The sequence below is a fragment of the Charadrius vociferus genome, unplaced genomic scaffold, assembly GCF_000708025.1.
Source record: "Charadrius vociferus isolate BGI_N301 unplaced genomic scaffold, ASM70802v2 scaffold61, whole genome shotgun sequence".
NCBI lineage: Eukaryota > Metazoa > Chordata > Aves > Charadriiformes > Charadriidae > Charadrius > Charadrius vociferus.
Window position 1 is genome coordinate 5,514,822 of NW_009646945.1, and position 18,516 is coordinate 5,533,337.

Consider the following 18,516-nt stretch of genomic DNA (forward strand, 5'->3'; position numbering starts at 1 on the left):
CCTGCAGCCACAGCTCAATGCCCAGGGAGAGGTGGAAATAGCAGAACTCACCAACACTCCTGAGAACACAACTTCAAATGGGCTTCAAAAGGACATGCCCACTTCCAGATAAACTGTAGGTTCATATATCTCCAGATTGATGGTATTTAACCTTTCCTCCCTAACGATCATTTCCCAGTTGTCTCTTTCAATTTAAACAAAGAAATGAAATTGATACTTTTAACTGTTTCCTTCAGAATATGATTGGTAGAATATATCCACTGATTACCCGTAAAAATACCCTTTTATGGTTTCTATGCCAGATAAACCAAACACACTCAGGCTGATCAATGCACCTGAGCATGATCAAAGCGGGGAAAAAATGGTCGCAAGTACTAACTGTGTCCTTTCTAATTTCTCGAAGCAGGTATTATTGAATTGCACATGTACCAGCAACCAGTACTGCAGCGGGGTTTGAAAAAAAAAAGTGTTGTGACTCATGTCTTTTTATGTTTGGACCATTCTGAGTACAAATCCCAACATGCAACACAGTAACTCACAGGTGCCAGCTCTAATGTGGAAACACGTTTACTAAAACAGTGTCATTGCACTCACCCAGCTACACCCAGCATCCCCAGACCCTGCAGCTCACCTCCTGGCTTCGCTGTGCTGTCCCCAGATTCCTCTCCTCAAAGGAAGGATAATAGCACTTCTCTCCTTACAGCAGGTCTATGAGGATAAAGAAGCTCGAGATCCTGGTGAAGTGTTCGGTTGCCACAGTGATGGGGCTGTATACATCCCCAAGAGATCATTCTTTCTTTCATGTGCAAGACAAAATATGCTGAGAACCGCAGAACCACCCGGGAGGTTACGGTTGATGAAACAGTGCTTTATTTATCCGCTTGCCGTGGGGCTGCCCGCAGTGCAGTGCCAGGTAGCTGGTGCACACGGGGCACGGGGTCCTCACCACCCACGGCAGTGGCAGCTGAGGTCAGTGGCAGAGGCAGTGTGAAGGTCACCTGAATGATGTTTGAGTTGGAGCCAGCCTATGAATCAGAGGCGGCCCTTGAGGACAGCAGGGACGTCAGCATTTGCTCCCGCCATAGCTTCTCCCTTTCCTTTTCAGCCCCTGCAGCTCCTCTGAATCAAAAGGAGGGAGAAAAAAACTCTGTGCCCATGACAGGGACACCAGGCCCTGCTGTTGGCAAGGGAGGTGAAGGGCTGGGAAAGTCACAGCAGGAGGATTCGCCTGAAAGCAGGAGCGGAGCATTTCTGCAGCCCCATGTGAAGTCCCTCTGGGGGCACGTGGCCACTCAGCAGCCCCGGAGCACTGCCGGACTCTGGTCCCGCAGGGCAGGAAGGATGGAGCTGGGCAACACCCCGCAGAGGAGCCCAAGCTAAAGCACCTTTCCATGCACCCACCCAGACAACAAGAGCACTGACAAGCCTTAAAGCATGTGGATTTTGTTTTGGATTTACTGAAGGTAAGCAACTGCCCAAGAAGCACTGCTAGAAAGATGTCACTTGGCTCCCGTGTGGCTCTGAGTACATTATATCTGCTTAAACAAATTCATGCCTGGTGGAGAAAGAAAGGTTTTTCTTTTTCTTTTCTTTTCTTTTTTTTTTTTATGCTGCTACTGGATATGACACAACTTGGTGCTGAATTCCTTACCTCTGACTTTCACTTTAAGCGGCTCTTCCAGCCAAGATCCCAGAAAAAGGAAAGCTCATTTCTCAGAAGAAATGTATGACCCGCTCACACCAGCCTACCCCATTTCGTACCGTATCACCCTCAGTGTAAGACATTAAGGCAGGGACAGGCAATCCAGTCCAAGATTTATTCTGCTCTAATCAGCCCGGCTTCGAGAATCTCCTTGTGGATTTGAGCCCGTGTTCAGTAGCTCATTGACTGCTGTTTTAATACCAAAGCCTTTCCAACCCAGCTGCAGTAATTACCCCCACGGAGCATGAGGAATCTCAGTTATAAACTAGCTGGCAATCTTGCAAGAATATGTCTCCTAGAGGACTTCAGGATATTTCTTTCTGAAGTTAACCCTGTTAAATCATTCCTAAGCTGTCTTCAAATAAAGAATGAACCTTCAGAGTAACCCTTGCTTTGGTTTTAAATACTCTCTCTTCCCTGTAAAAGTCAGCCAATCTTTGGAGCCTTCAAATCTCTCAAAGCTATTTCGGTGAAATAATCTCTAATGTTCTCCTGAAATGATGCAAACATTCAACAGGAAAGCTTTGGAGAGACATTAAGAGCTGTTAGACTCTAAGTCAAAGCTTAACGCAGCTTGTGCAGAGAATATGTCCTGTTACACTCAGTCAGGCAGGATACTTTCACTCCGTTTAGATCAGAGAAGCTTCATTGCACAGTAAACGTTACATCAAAGCCTGGGCCAGCAGATCCAAATTCAGCTCTTGGCGTTCATGTTAGGCCAAAGCTGGTGCAGGTCTACCCCCGGGTAGAAATGGCACTGGGCTGTGGACCCTCTCTGCTTTAGCTGTGTGAGTCCAGCCAAGCTCAGAAGTGACTGGGAGCCATGTGATGACAACCTAGAAGTAGCTGTGGGAAGGTGTGATGCCTGAAGGGCAAGCAGCCAAGCAACAAAAGCCATGATAGAGCTGATAGGCTTGTTGTCACTCAAAGGGGAGAAGGGATGGGTGGGGAACACAAACCTGTACGATAATCGATAATTGGAGTTCTGCAGTCCCGGAGGCAACTCCCTCCAGTGAAGCACTGAAACCCCAATGGCAACCAAGAGATGATGCCACCCAAATTGTGTTCTTCTTTCTCTGCAGAAACGGAGCTTTTGGAGGCAAACACTACTTAGAAATGTGCAGCAAGGGTCAGCCTGCTGGGAAGATGCAGGATGTAAAAGGCAAGTAGTGCAGAACTTCCTTCAGCAGTGATTCATACGAATAAGGAATTTTTTTAAGGCCTTTTTGTTGAACAAGTAACTAAAAGTTAAACAGTGTGTCACCTAATCCCATTGCTGAGTCTGGTCCCTGCATGTATAAACTTGACTAGACTGGGAAAGACCCCTAAGCACTCTGGGCTGCCTTCGAGCACCTGGCCGGAGGCAGTGGGGGCTCCAGGGATGCCCACAGAGGGAGAGGCTGCACAGCAGAGGGTTTCGCTACCACTGACACTCTTAAGAATGAGCTTGAGATAAAACAGCTTCTTCCTAGTCAGGCTGATTTTAAACCTGGTCATGGTGATTTTAACCATTTAGGTTTTCAGATTGTCATACAAAGAAGTGGAAGCAATTTAAAATTGCTCTCTTTGCATTTCTCCAAGTGAAAAAAAATCTTTATTTTTCAAAACATACCAGTTAGTCACCATCATAGTAAATTCACTAATATCAAGGCCAGGTAATGTTACTGTCTAAAGGGGAGGTAATGTTATTGTCTTTCCCCAGTACACTTTCTTAAGCTCAGTCCCACAGCATCCTCCATGAGCACAGCTGCCCTCCCCGAGCTTGGGCAGACTCTGTATGGACCTGTGCATTTTTTCCATTGGCAGACTCTACAAAAATCACAAGTTCCTGTGCTTCTTATAGACCAATTTCAGAGCTGTCAGGAAGTCTGCAGATTTTTCCAAAGCAACAGGACTTACCAAACTGCAGAGAAGAGGGATGTAACACTGCAGTCTGAGTATTTTCATATCAGCTTCTTTTCACAAAATGGTTTTGCTTTAGGTCCATACAGCTCACATCCATTGACTGTGGGCTAACAGCATTGAAGGTCTGAGAACCATGTGCAAAACCTGGCAGCTACTGTTTCTTTTCCTACCACATTTAAAAGCAACTGTTAGATAAGACAAAAAAATGAATCAAAATAAGACAAAAACTATTGCTAAACTGGCAAAAGTTGGCAAGAGGGCTGCAAATTCATGTTCCATCCTAAACGCCTTATGTTGCATCTACAAGTGATGATAAGCCTAATAAACCTGAACCAGAAACAGTATAATTGCATTTATCCAAAAGCAGCTGGGCTAACCAAGTGAGGGTCCACTCTGCCACCCCAGGAAGGCACCAGATTTTTCCCCCGCACTGAGCACTGTGGGATGTGGACAGCTTTTATCCTGTAGTCTTCCAGTGGTTAAACCCACAACAGGGACTCTCAGCACAGGCTGTGGATAAGAGACCTGTAGGGTTAGTCCATGTTCCAGCTAGCTGTTGTCATCCCAGTTGTCACCAGGAGGGCATGCAGGAAGGACAGGAGCACACAGAGCTCCTGCCCCAGGACACCCTCCCAAGCCCCCAGCAATCCGCCACTCAGGCATGTCCTGAGCTGGAGGCAGTGCCGGCTTTATTCCAAGTGATTTCTCTTCAACCAGCATGTCTAATCACTGCTTGAGCACATGGAGTCATTGCTGTCTGCAGCAAGGAGCTCCACAGCTTGACTACTTAACTCATGGAGAACCACCTCCTTGGCCTGCCGTGAGCCTGCAGTCTGCTAACGCCGGTGCTGGGAGAGTCAGGCCCTGCTTGCTTCTCCCATGAAAGTAAGAGAAACCCAGGAAAACAAAAACCTGAGTGGATTGAAGAGCCTGAGTGTCAGATGAAGAATGCCAAGGTGAATACAAACCAAAAAGCAGTATCTGGGTTGCTGGTCACGTTGACCTTCTCAAACTGTCAGTCCAGGTCCCAGTGCTGCTCATCTCTGCTGGATGAGGAAAAACACAGAGCTGTTGTTCAAATGCCTTTCTCTCAGAGCACAGGGAAAATAATGCAGGTGCCATAGACCATCACTGGGGGACAGGGCAGCCCAGGTCAGGGCCACCGGCTCCTGTGTGCAGGGACATTTGAAGAGCTTCATGCTGGTTAAGACCAAGGAGAAATTTCAACCTTATAATATAAAATGGCCTAACAGGTCTTCTCAGCTGGAACAGCACAAAGAAAAATGAAGAACAAATAATAATGCATGTTTGGTTGAAAAACTTCCTGAAAGGTGATGAAACTCTGTACTTTGTGGGTTGTCCAGCAGCAGCAACCAAAGCTCTGCAGCAGGCATTGCTGCTGAGGCTGAACGAGGGAGGTAAGTAACCAAATCAGCCCAGATAATTAGCTTGGCCCTGCAGTCGCTTTTTGTCAAAGTCAGGAAGGTTTAATTCAACATGCCAAAACCCCCTTTCTACGTCAAAGAACATCTATCCTGACCTGGAGGGATGGTAGGAAGGGGAAAGATATTTTCAAGTTAAAAAAAAAAAGCTCCAAAAAAAACCCCAACCCCCAAAACAGCCTGATACACACAAAGCAAAATACCTCCTGTGTGAATTGAGCAGTTCCTAAGAGACATTTTGGAGCAGCAAGGGAGCTGGGTAATCTTTAATAAGGGAATTCTTCAGAGACTGGAGCTTTGCTTTGGTTGCCGGCTGCCTCCTGGGGAGAGAAAACACTACGGAAATGAAATATGACCTTGCACCGTTGAGGCAGAGTATTTCCAGTCCTTTCCCTGGCCCAAGTGAGTAACCCCTCCTTGCATGAGGAGCCCCATTTAACAGTGACCTGCATGGCTGTGCTTCATCACAGGTGACATTGCTGCACTCTTACCTAACACACACAGACTTGGAAACTCTAACAAAACCACTCATTTTTCCCCAAGACTTGAAGGATGTGACCAACCTGTAGCGTTTGCTCAGGGCATCAGGAATCCTTGCAAGTCTGAGTTTTGAGAGGAGGCCCCGCTCCCTCTCCCGGCTCACTCACACCCTTACCAGCCTCTCCTGCACGACGTGTCCTCCCAGAGCAAGCACGCAAGGGGAGAAGGGTGTCACCTCAGCCAGCCCATGCCCGTGCCCGTGCCATGGAGCTGACCCCGACGCTGCAGTGTGCCCCTACCCGTCTCCTGCCTGGACAGCACTGGAACCACAGTACCCAGCCCCAAGAATCTGCTCGGTGTGGCCAGACACCCCCACCAGCACATCCCACCATCCTCCTCCCACCCGATGCAGTCATTTCCAGCAATCTGGTTTTCTTTTCTTTTCTTTTTTTTTTTTTTTAATCATCTTGTCTAAAATAATTAAAGGGGAAAAGCATTCCCCAAATGAAAATATCAACAACATCTGAGCTTCCCCACTTTGATCTGCACCCCCTCCACCAGCTAAGACCCTCCTATTAGCACTCTGCCGGTGTGTGATTTCATTAAACGAATAGCTGATTGTAGAGTAATTACAGCCTTCCCTGGGCTGCTGCTTTTTTTATTGTTTGTTTTAATTTCCATTTCTACAAATGGTGGGAAGCCCCTTTGTTGTTCCTGCCTTGCTCCACCACAATCTCTCTATTCCCAATCACAGATTTTTTTATCGCGGTGAAGGGAGGTCTGGATAACGCTTGGATGTAACTCCTGCCCCAGTCATGTGTAATTTGGTACAGAATGACTAAATGTGCCTGTAATTTCGCTTTCATTGCTGTGCAGCTGTCTACCGTCTGGACGGTGGCACCGTGATACCGTTACCTGTTTATCTCCTGGAGGTACAGGCACTGCTGGCAAGCCCCTGCCCATCGCTGTTTATGTGCTAGGAGTTAATATCATAGCGTTACAGTGCCCCTTGGTGAAACTATAATTAGGCAACGGTTTTATTTTACTGCTTGTGAGCACTCCCTGACAGCACAGCCACTGGGTGCTTTCCAAACTGCTACAGTTTCAGGCCCCAACCTGAAATTCTCATTTAGAGGAGGACTTTTACTGCTGCTAATCCCTCAAGTACGTCTCCGAGGCCCTGGCTTGCACGGGGGTTGCCGGGGCACGAGGCTGGACTGGGCAGGGTTGGCAAACACTGGGGTGAGCTTCTCCACTCCATCGGCTGTGTGATGGCAGCACAAGGCGCTGGAGGTGTACGGCGATGCTGGTGGGCTGAGCAGGCAGAATGGGGGTACGTGATGCCCCAGCAGCAGAGGTCCAAGCATCCTGCTGGCCCCAGGAGCTGTGGGCGCAGAGGCTCAGCGTCCAGTAGCGCCGGTGCCAACGGGTGAGGGCTGTAGGAAAGGAGGAGAGGCTGGACAGCAATGCTCCTTTTGTCAGGGGAGCTATTTTAAACCATCATCTACTTTGTGGGTAGCCCTTTTGGCTCCCAAGTCTGTCTGAGGCAGAGGTGTAGAAAATGTTGGAGGGCAGAACATCAGAACAGCACTCCAGGAGGACAAAGACAGTCTGTCTATGCTGGAGCACAGCCTTTCACAGGACTAAGAGGCACACTCACACTTTCTCATCTGAGACTAAGGGAACAAACACATCCAAGGCTTCAGTAGCTACCTCAGAGATCCTGTTATTAAGGCATTTATTTGGGATTTTTCTTCTCCTTCCAACAGCAGACACCCCTCTTGCACAATCTCCATGCAAGCCATGGAAAGGTACATGGCCCTGGAGGACGCCAGCTCACAAGACCTTAATAAAACAGCACTGGCCACTCCAAACCTCTGCTTTTAGGACTACTCAGATGATAGCAGAGTACATGCATCTAGGGAGAAGTGTTATTGGCAAGAAGAGAGTCCCTAAATCTGTTGTCTACAGCGATAGGGAGGAGGAAAGCCAAGAGCAAGGCAGGGGCAGACGGCAACCCCTGGGACCACAGACAGTCCTGTAAGTCACAGGGGTTGCCTAGTCTTGGTGAAGCACCTCTGCCTCCTTGGCGGGGCTTATGCCACCAGCTGGGCATCTAACAGCCCCTGGCCAGTGCCTAGAGGTCTCTCCTGGCCAGGAACAAGGGCAGGGAAATTGGAGGGGAAAGGCAAACCTGAGACCTTGAGGGGCAGGACGGCTGCAACCCCGCGGTACTGCCCGGGGACCTCAGTCTCCCTCTCCCAGGTGATGCCCACACTGGTGGAACATCTGCTTCCCCGTGGCCACACAGGGCACTGTATGCACTGACACAGGGCACGGGACCTTCACATGTGTTGTAGTCCAGCTTCAGTCACAGCCAACCTTGCGGCAAGCTAATTCCCAGCTTTCAAAAGCCTGCCAGATTGTGTTTCCTTTGAGCATTCACTCGTAGCAGCGACTTACATTTCTGGCATATGGGCAACATGCCTGGCTGTCCCGATAAAATATGTCTGTGCCTTCCCATCTTCAGCAGAGACCGAAGGCATTTCCAGCGTAAGGCAGAGCTGCAGCAACTTCTGCCTAAACTAACATTTCATTTCCTTGCTACAGCTCACTTCTATTGTCATCACTTTCATGCCTCTAATTAACTTGCATCTGTTTCGTGTTTGAAGTTTATAACACTTGCCCACTTTGGCTACAGTAGTTTATAACCCAACGCTAAACATATGTTTATGTTTACTGCACACTAGCTCTGGATCCTTTGACGTAGCATTGTATCAGTTCATTATGCCATTAATGGAGACCCTCTGAGACAGGGCTGAAGCCTTTAGTGGCAATAAATAAGGCCATCGTTTGGAGATGGTTGAAGAGAGGTGGCCAGTGAGGACATGCCTGGCCTGACATCGAGAGGTGTTGAGCACTTGCCACCCACCCTGTAACCACTGGGATTTTTAGCACCTCCAAACATCGAACCACAACAGCTTTCAGCAAAACTGTCATGCAGATCTCAAAGAACAGACTTAAATACTGTGCCATCTTGGCTCCAGAGGCCAATGTGTTCTACCTACCTTTAAACTAAGTACCCATTGACTTTGCATTAGGGCTAACAAGGTCTTTAAAAGGGTTATAGATGGCTGGGAGGGAGAGGGGGTTGTATAATGTACCATATTACGTATATAATGTATAGCATATTGCTAAGTAATACTTAACACCTGCCGTAGATGCAAGGTAACAGGCTGGTGTTCTGGCACCAGCTGAGGTGAATCTTAAGGTCCAGTTGGCCATTCAGACCAGTTTTACATTCATCAGCACCAGTGAAGCTACTTCTGTTTTTCACCAGACATGATAAATCATGCCAACATCTGGGTGAAGTAAGCACACCGCCTCTTCGTAGCCTGAGCCATTAAGGTGATGCCTAGATAAATGTGTTTATTTTTCATACAGATAACAGGATGCTTCTTAGAGCTAATAAGTATTTACTTTCTCTTGCACTGCTATTATCTCCCTCATTGAGAACTGTAATTAGCATCATTGATGGTTTGCGTAGTTTGCCTTCTAATTTTTGTGTGTGTGTGTGCTATGGTTGACTGAAACTGCAATGTGCATTATGTAAGTCAATACAGGAAAAGTTAGGTTTGATGTCTGCCTTTACACTGTTTAGACTAATCTACCTGGGAGCTGTGCTTAAGCTGTTCCTGTGACACACCACAATACTTTACACTGTACATCCAATTTAGAAGGGACAACCATACATTTTCCGTCCAACAAAAGTATCCCCTCTGCTAATATTATCACCAAACATTTGAATTTGCTGCTCCCGCTGTTCTCACAGTTTCTTCATGGGGATAGACAGCCAGATCCTAAGGTTCTTGCTGGGGCAAGTTTCTGTCACCAAACCAAAGGGCAGGTGGCATGCAGCTCCTGTCTGGGGACCTGGAGACCAAGGGACGTTCCCCTCGCTCCCGCTCTGCACAGGCACTGCTCTCAAGAGGTGGTTTCACACAGGACATTTCCTGCAAGCGTGTGATCTTTTGCTGCCAATTAAAAATGTCACAAGAGTCTTCCTGTTATTGACTATGTACAGCAAGGATTAAATAATACCACAGCCATGACGCATAAGGAAATGCCCACTCGTAGAGCCTGAGATGTGGCGATCGGTGGTGTCTTGCTGCGGTCAATGCCATAAAGCTGGTTTGCAGCAACAGATATCTGACCAAGCATCTCCAGGACTGCTGTTCTTCCTGTTCAGGAGAAAGCATCAGTTTACATCCGTCTACAGTCATCCTTTTCTTTTTTTAAGATAGCAAGAGCTACAGAAACAATACATTTACAATAATAAAATCTGTACAGCAAATTGGCCTGGAAAGTAAAATCCTTTGCAGAGCTTTTATTTATTTTTTTTTCTGGCTTCCATACACCCATATAGTCTTTAGCACACACTGGCAGAGGGGTGCTGAGCAGAACCTCTGCTTTCCAAGCACTCTCTGAGGGAGAAAAGCCATCCCCAGCAGGAGAGCTGTTGCAGAAGGACCTCAGCACCCTTGGAGTGTGGCTTGGAGGGACGGCAGCTCCTCCTGCATCCCCCTGCAGAAAGGGCCATCACTAACACCAGACCAGGGCAGCCATAGCATCCACTAGCAAAGGACAATCCAGCCCAAAGCAATTTAGCTTTGCTTCCCCGCTGTACTCTGTGCCATCCGCCTGGGCTGCTTTTCAGTCAGAAGTGAGTTGGAAGACAGTCGCTCCTGTTTTTGCCCCTTCCACCTGATTCCTTCCTAACCTATTAGAAATCTGGAATAGGGACAGACTCCTTATTTCTTTTGTTTTGCTTTTCTCTCATCTGGTTGGATGGGAAATGCCCAGACTCTTCCCTAACTTGGCAGAAATTCAGTTCACCTAGTCAGAACCTTCAGAGCAGAGAAGAATCCATTAAGCTCACTTCCATTTGTCCTAGCAACGAATCGGTATATGGAGACATGAAGAGAATAATTTTGAATTACTTTTTCCATTATCTAGTTCTCACTTGCTGCCATTTCCCGTTTGCCTAGCCTGGCTTCTTTACTCTCCTTGCGTCCAGCTCATAGCAATTATCTCGATATCTAGGAAAAAGCATTAGGTTTTAAGATCTCAGTCTCCATTTTGACAAAAGCTTTGCAATCCAGAGACACTAAGGGGAGAGGATTAAACTTCCATCTGTTTGCCTTGAGGGGGCAAAGCAGAGAAATCAGAGAGAGGTTTCAAAAGATGCTCAGGTGCTAACATTGCACACTCACTAGGCAGGAAAGTCTCCGGTAAAACATACCTGCTTGGGAGTCATCCCAGTCACCAACTGGAACAAGTTCTTAAAAATTCACTTTATAGACAGCAGGCTGGAAAGATTCCTTCAGATCCCATCCTCCAGAGTGCCTTGATTGCCTCTCTACACCTATGCCATCTGCAGCTACAATTTTTTGGACAGGAGTGAGGAGGTGGTCCAATCCGCCACGCAGCTGAAGCATGAACTGGAACACCAGTACAACATTACCCCGAGGGAGCAGAGAGATCCCGCAGAGGAGCAACCCCATCCCTTGGTACAGGTGAGCATCCCATACACAGCTGGGGCAGGAAGGGTGGTAGGACCACTACCTGCTCCCATGCAGCACCCCAATCCTGGGGCCAGTGTCCCCAAGCTTGTAGGGTTGTCCCCAAGCAGAGGGGGTGCAGGAGCCGCCGTGGTCTGGTCCCTGCACCAGGAGCTGGCACTGACCTTTCCCCAGAAGGAGCCGAGTGCGGCTGTGACTCATCAGCCTCCACTCCCCCACCAGTGGCTGGTGACTAATTGTATTTACTCCCATTCTTCATGTTTTGGGGAGAACAAACATAAACAGGCTTAGCAGTAATTGCCGCTATGTCTCTACTGTTTCCTCCTTCGGCCAAGTAGAGGTTTTCCCCCCCACGCATAGTTTAAAGCAGCATTTTAAGTCTTTTTTCTTATTTTTAAAAAATAGTGTGAACATTTCTTGGCTGGTGGGAAAAAGAAGGAAGGAAACCCCAAGCTGTCGTTTCTGATTTGGTGCAGACTCTGGTGAAAAGTTTCTGTAACCTGTCTACAGAAGAAGGCTGGTCCGCTCTGGGCAGTAAGCATGGCCACAACACAAAGCAGATTGCTTCCCGGTGCCCTGGATAAGTCCCCACTGGCTCAGGAAAGATCAGCTGTAAGGATGACATCTCTAAAGACATGGCCCAGAAACACAATGCCCTTGGAAACAGGTCTCCTGGTGGGAACACCAAGCATCCCGAAGGCTGGTCTGAAGAACCAGCTGCTGTCTTACATCCTTGCCTGGGAAGCACTTATGTTTGTACGTACCCACATGCCTATAGTTCCTTGCACACACTTGTACATGTGCAGGTATCATTGCACGTAGATGTATTTAGTGGGAATCTGCAGTTCATGCCTGGAATGAGCCTGAAAAGTCCTTGAGAGGTGGTCTTCTCCCTACCTGGAGAACATATAGATCGGCCAGAAGAAGAAGGGAGAAGAGCAAAGGATGAGCACTCAGATAACTCAGGTTCTATTGAATATGTTATTAATTATATAAAAACATTGCACAATTCTAAAATAAATTACATAGTACTGATATATAAATTAATTCCATAATTCCAGCCTCAGCCAAAAGACTCAGGTGATTTTATTAATAAGTTTAATAAACACATATTTTTATGCATTTTAGAATATGCATAACCCGAAGCTCAGCAAGAGGGATACATTGCTAAGAGACAGGAGACCTTTGGTCAAGCTTTCACTTACGCAAAACCCAGAGGACTGTTTAGTGACAGTGCCCCGTCGAGGCACCCGGACCCCGGCTGCCAGCCGCTGCAGCCTGCACTTGGGCATTGAATTCCAGGTTTGAGCTCATCTCTGTGCTCTGCCTGCAAGCCGGTCTGTTTAAGGAGCTGAAATCTTGCTGCGAGGAACCCGCCCGCACTGGGGACCTGGTGGATCCCACTGCCACGCAGCTGGCTTCGGCGATGGCTTTGCCCCTCTCCAGGAGCTGTGAGGTTCGGGGCGGGGGGGTGGCAATGGCTGCTGCAGGGCCTGTGAAGCACGAAGCACCGCGAGGCTCAAACTCACCGAATCCACAGACGTTATGTATGTGTAATACAGCATCGTCAAAGAGCTGTGTGTCACTGAACTGAACCCTGTATGCTTCCCAACGCTGGCTGCAGCCCTCTCGTCGGACCCTCGCCCAGCGTAGCCATCCGCAGGCTGCCCCCAAAGCCAGCTGGGCGTTGAAGGATGGAAACCAACTCACCCATGCTGTACTTCAGAGCTGGGATGGGTTCATTCGTTGCTTTTCCTGTTAATTTTGTGTACTATCCTGACAGTCCTGATAATCTTTTACACATTGCATCACAAGGGGCTTGCTTATTACTACAGCTACAGTTGGGATTGTTTTCAGGGAAGAAAATAGATTCTGCATGCTCTGATCTTCTTTTTGTGCCCAAACCTTCCACTTTGGCCCTGGCAAAAACTCCCAGGGATCTTCTCTGGCAGGACTCCATTGTCCTGTTCTGAAACCTAGTGTTTTGTGGCAATTACTCTCCAATTACTGCTATTCAACCCTACCGGCTTTTTAGAAATCTGTTGGGGAAAAAATCCCCCAAATCAAGAAAAAATGGGTTTAGTATGTGTAAGTCCAGGTGGGCAACTTTTACTCAATGGAGGAAAACAGCTGGTTGTGGAGGAAATCGGTGGGATAAGATACCTAAGTAAAGACTGGAAAGTATACCTGTATAATGTATTCCTGATTCATTTTCACTGAATTGTGTAAGCAGCAGATCCCTGTAATCCTGCTGTTGGATGTTTATGTCGAATGATGCTGGGACAAAAATCCACTGAAAGCATCCCCAGCTGTGACTAGGCAGACAACAGGCCGTCCGTCCCGCAGCAGCGCTTTCCTCAAGAGCAGACGACTCAGGAATCCCAATACTGGCAACTGCTTGCTTACAAATTTGTCATACGCAATGAAATACTCTGGAAACTATTTGCGAGCAAACAGTTCCCAGGGTATTTTGACTACTAATTACAAAATTGCAAATTGTTCACGAACGATCTAATACTAACATGTAGACAGGGTGCAGTATCAGAAGAGATCCACTGTTTCGATAAGAGATGGGCCACGTTCAATGGGCACCCGCTGGGTGCTGCACTCAGGGCTGTTACGTCAGGCTCTTGGATTGCCATTTACATACAGGAAATGTCATTGAATATTTGGCCGTGTATTGAAGATTACTGGGCCATTATAATCTGCCTGCTAAGATGCTGATAGGAGAAAGTCGAATGCCTCCCGCATGCGAGGAGACACTCTGGGAGTACAAAGAGCTCCTGAAGCCCTCGGGGCGGTGGGTGCACTGGCTCCAGCACACACACAGCCCCAAGGTGGAGCAGACTGTTTTTCTGATAGCGTGTACATAACACTCCACCCAAGCCTCCCTGTGTAAACAGAAAATAAAGTTAAATTATGCCAGTAAAGAGTGGATTACACTGGTCAACGGGAGTGCTTGTGTGTGTTCAGCCATAATCTACGATAAGGCGCTTGCCATAAAATGCCTCCTGGAGGCAGCTCTCCTGGAAGCTGCAAGATGCCAGCAGAACCACCAGCATTTTGCTTCCCCCGGTGGGGACAGCAAGGGAGGGACTGAGGGACGGATGGGAGCCGCTCAGGACCGCAGAAGTCCCCGGGGCACAGGGGGGTCCCTCTCTCTTGCAGGAGAAAGGAAGGAGCGTTGATTGCCACCAGCAGATACAAGGGGACGAAGTTCGTTTCAAAGAGGTAAAGAGTGCAACCTTTCTACAGACAAAACTGTCCCGCAGTCAGTAAAGCGCAGCAGTAACCAGGACACAGATAACAGAGCGTATAAAGAAGGCAGAGATTACAGAACCCCACAGCCTGTCCATCCTGCAGCAAAAAGCTGCTGTAAAGCAGTTTTAACGGTAGCCTATAAGCACAATTAGGAATGTATTGCTTTGGTGTAGGATGTTTTTAAGAACAAAAACTTAAGGCAAGTTTCATTGGCATTATGATAAATGAAAAAAAAAAATAAAATCAAAGCAGGTCCCCAATTTGGTGCATTTCTTACAAACAAAAAGAAGTATTCATTTCTGTCATACGTTGATGCAGGGAAAAAGTGTTGTCGGCTTCTGATATAAAGGCTACACGAAAACTCACTTCCAAGTGAGCTGGTTTTATACTTTTTATTTATGAAGAAGTCCCCGGCGTTTGGACCTGTCCCATCCCGAGGTGAGGCTGGTCGACAGCAGAGGCTGGCAGCGGCCGGCTCCGCTCGCCCACCCAGGAGCCCACCCTGGGGGGACCACACTCCCACCCTCCCTCCCAGCGGCGAGCAGGAGGGTGCAATGGGGTTTGCAGAAAGAGAGTTGTGGCTGGACCTTACAGTCCCCTTAGGGGGAAAAAAAAAAAAAAGATCAAATAAGGGAAAGGTTATTGCAGACTGATAACAGCTCGGGAGGCTGGGCAGGGAATGTGTTGCCAGGAAGAGTTTGCGGCGGCGCAGGCAGGGCCCCCATGCCTCCAGCCGGCGGGGAGAGGTCGAGGAAAGACACCCTGGGGAGGGATGGAGCCCGAGAGGAGCATCGCGCCATTGCTAGGTGAGGAGATGAGGAGAGATGGCAGCCAGCCGGGCCGGGGGCCCAGGTGGTCAGGGAGTGAGATTTGAGGAGGGTTTTTCTTTTGGGGGGAAAAAACATTGCAGGCGTTCATGTCATTAAAACTTTGGTCATCATGAACGCGCGTGAAGGAGGTGAATTGCAGCTGAATGCACAGCTTTGGGCGCTTGGGAGCTTTTGAGAGCTGCTCTTTTGCGGGCTCGGTAATCACGTTGTGATCTCTCCTGTGCAAAATAATAAAAGGCTGTAGGTGATGGGAACTTTTTTTGCAGAGAAATGGAAAAGAGTGATCCCGCCAGCAGCGAGATTACAGCAGAAGTGCCCGCGTTTCTGCCCTTGCTGCTTTATGCTGCTCATTTGCACCCCAAATTGTGTCCAGCATGGACCTTCGCTCCCTCATTGCCACCCACAGCCAGGGCAGCCGGGCCACCGCTACGGGGAAAATGGCAATCCAATGGCCACCAGTAAAGTGATTGAATGCTGGCTTGGCGACATTAACTCTCAACGCTCCCAGCAGGGTTTGGCAACGCAAACACCATCGCAGGAGGGACACCCCCCCCGGAGGCTGCTGCAGCCCCCCAGCAACAGGCCCACCATGACTGCAGGTGCCCAGCGCGGAGCTCAGCAAAACCCCACCAGCCGCTGTGGGAAAACACCCCCACCACCACCAGCCACCGTGACAAAACAGCCCCCCCGGGACAGGAGTGAATTATGCACATCCTTAAGTCTTTGCAGGACAGAGGCCTCAGTTCACTGGGTTAAAATACCAGAACAATATAAAACACCTCTGCCTCTGGAACCCACTGCACTTCATAAAATTCCCGGGGACCTGCTGGAGCTAAGCCATTGTTGATAGCCATAAAAAATTGGTTAATAAATCTTCTTCCACTGATGAAATAGCTACTTCACAGCCAGAACTAAACAAATTGAGCATTTCAAAGCAACCTGCTTGCCACAAGCCCTGATTTCCACCCCAATACAAGCATCCCCACCGCCCAGCCTGGGCAGGACCCCGAGCCCGCACTGCTCGTCCCTCCCCGCTGTCACAGCCAAGCGCCAGCAGGAGATTTACTGCACCAATATTTTCCTCCCGAGTGACAGGGAGGCGATTTACCTCTGCAACCCACAAGGCCATTAGGGTGACACCATCCCAAAAGCAGAGACCAGCCTGGCGGCCACGCTGGCTACCCTCACCGGCACAGCTGGGCTGATGGTCCCCCGCCATCCGGAGCCTCTGTCACGGACAGACGCTAAAAGTTCATCATGATGTGGCTTTTACCTTTTTTTTGTTATCCTCCTTTTAAAAATGGAAATGTAGTAAAAGAAAGGCAAGCGCTCACCTCCCTGCTGCTCCACAGACACTGTCCTGGAAGTTTAATCTAATAGGTAAAAAAGCAATTAAAGAGAAAACCAAAGTTCTTAAGCTGTCTCAAGCCAGTATTTTTTAAACGCAGCCGATGGCCAAGGGGAGGGAAATGATACATTTCAGTGGCTTTTCCCAACTGCACGGCCGGTGATGAATTAGAACAGTGTGATAACTAGAAAGAGAAAAATACTTTAACATTCCAGTTTTAATAAAAACTTCTAGAAAATAAAAAGTCTTACCCTAAATTCATGCCAGTGTCTGTTTTTTACAAGGCCGGAGCTGAGTTCTTCTCTTCCCTCCTGCCTACAGGGACAAGGGCAGGGCTGGGCTGCGGGGCAGGACCTGCTCCCAGGCAGAAATGGTCAGTGAAAAGTGGCATCTAAATGTCGATATTTCAACAGAACTCACTATTTGCTTAACTGGATGTTATATATTTGCCAAGAGAATCACCCTGGGGGAAAATAAAGGACATTTTTAGCCCCTTTTAGCAACAATGGATGACTTGGAAAAAGTGATGAGCAAATCCTAAATTTTTCAAACCCATTTGATTTGAGGCTCGGATTTCCTGATAACTGTTAGGATTTGGGTTTCCGAGACAGGTGTTTGGCATTTCTAACTCCCTGCTCCCTTTAGGAGACATCAAACCGAGCATTAAACTCCTACAGTCTTGAAAGTTCAAGTCAAGGTGGTTTTTGTTTTGCTTCTCCCCTCCCCGAAGGTCAGTTCAGGATTGAATCCTTTTGTCAAGGTTGGCTGGAGAGCAGAAGGCTCTGTTAATCCGCAGGCGCTGAGGCTCCCTCCTGGCTTCCTTCCCTCGCAGTTTGTTTTACTTCAGGATTCACCCCCTGGGATTGTAAAGGCTGCAGACGAGGGTTAGAGGCGAAACAAAGAAAAAGAGGTTGGTTGTTTATTTAGAGGGAGCCAGAATTCATAATGTTGGAGACACTGGGCCCCTCCCAGGAGATAACTGTAATTTTACAGCACCTCTCCACAACTTTTTTCTTTTTTTTCCCCCCACAAATAAAACGCAGTGACAGATCCAAAATACCATTTCCCCAAGTAACTCCTAGAACCAAAACAAGAAAGTTTTTTCCTGCAAAGCGACCAGCCACTGGAACAAAATAAACACGCTTCCATTGATCTCCATGTGGGAAAGCATCTAAAAAAAAAAAAAATAAAGACAACTTTGCCTCCTTCAGGGACCTTCTTTTATTCACTCAACTTCTGCCTTATTATGAAGGTCTTTTTTTGAGCATAGATCTTCTCTCCTTGGGAGATAATCTTCTTATCCCCCTCCTTTTCAATAAGAAGGCCGAATTTTGCTTTCATTTATTCCCTGTGGAACCCCACTGACCAGCAGCCAGCGGGCACATCCCATCCCACACGGGGAGCCTGGCGATAACGTTTGCCCTGTTCATACTGTTTTAACGATCCCGACAGCAGCAAGGGACGGTGCAGATGCATCCATTACACCTAAGGAAAAACTTTGCTCTTTCCCCCAGGGGCTTTTCTGGGTGTTTGCCCTCCAGGGCAGCATCCACTTGCGATGAAATTGCAGGATTTACAACAGAGCAAGTGGTTGTACAACAACAAAAACTGGATTCCAGGGTCCTGATAAGAGAAGGTAAAAGCCATCCTGCGCCCAGAGCCTGGCCAGTCACCCGGCCACTAATCTGGGGTGAATCTGCTGGCGTCAGTGGCTTTATGCTAAACACACACTGGGGTGAAAAATGAGCATCGCAGCTCAGGTCAGGCAGCCCAGCTCCAGCACTCCGCTACCAGAAGCGGCTGCTTACTTTCAAGCTCTCCGCGCAGCCTGTAATCACCCAATATTGAAACCAGATTTACAAGCTCTTTAGAGGAGGAGAAGTTTGTGATTTCCAAAGCAGACGCATTTGGTATTTCAGAAAAAGGTCAAGCCCCCTGCGGAGTAAGGGGGTTTTAATAGAATCAG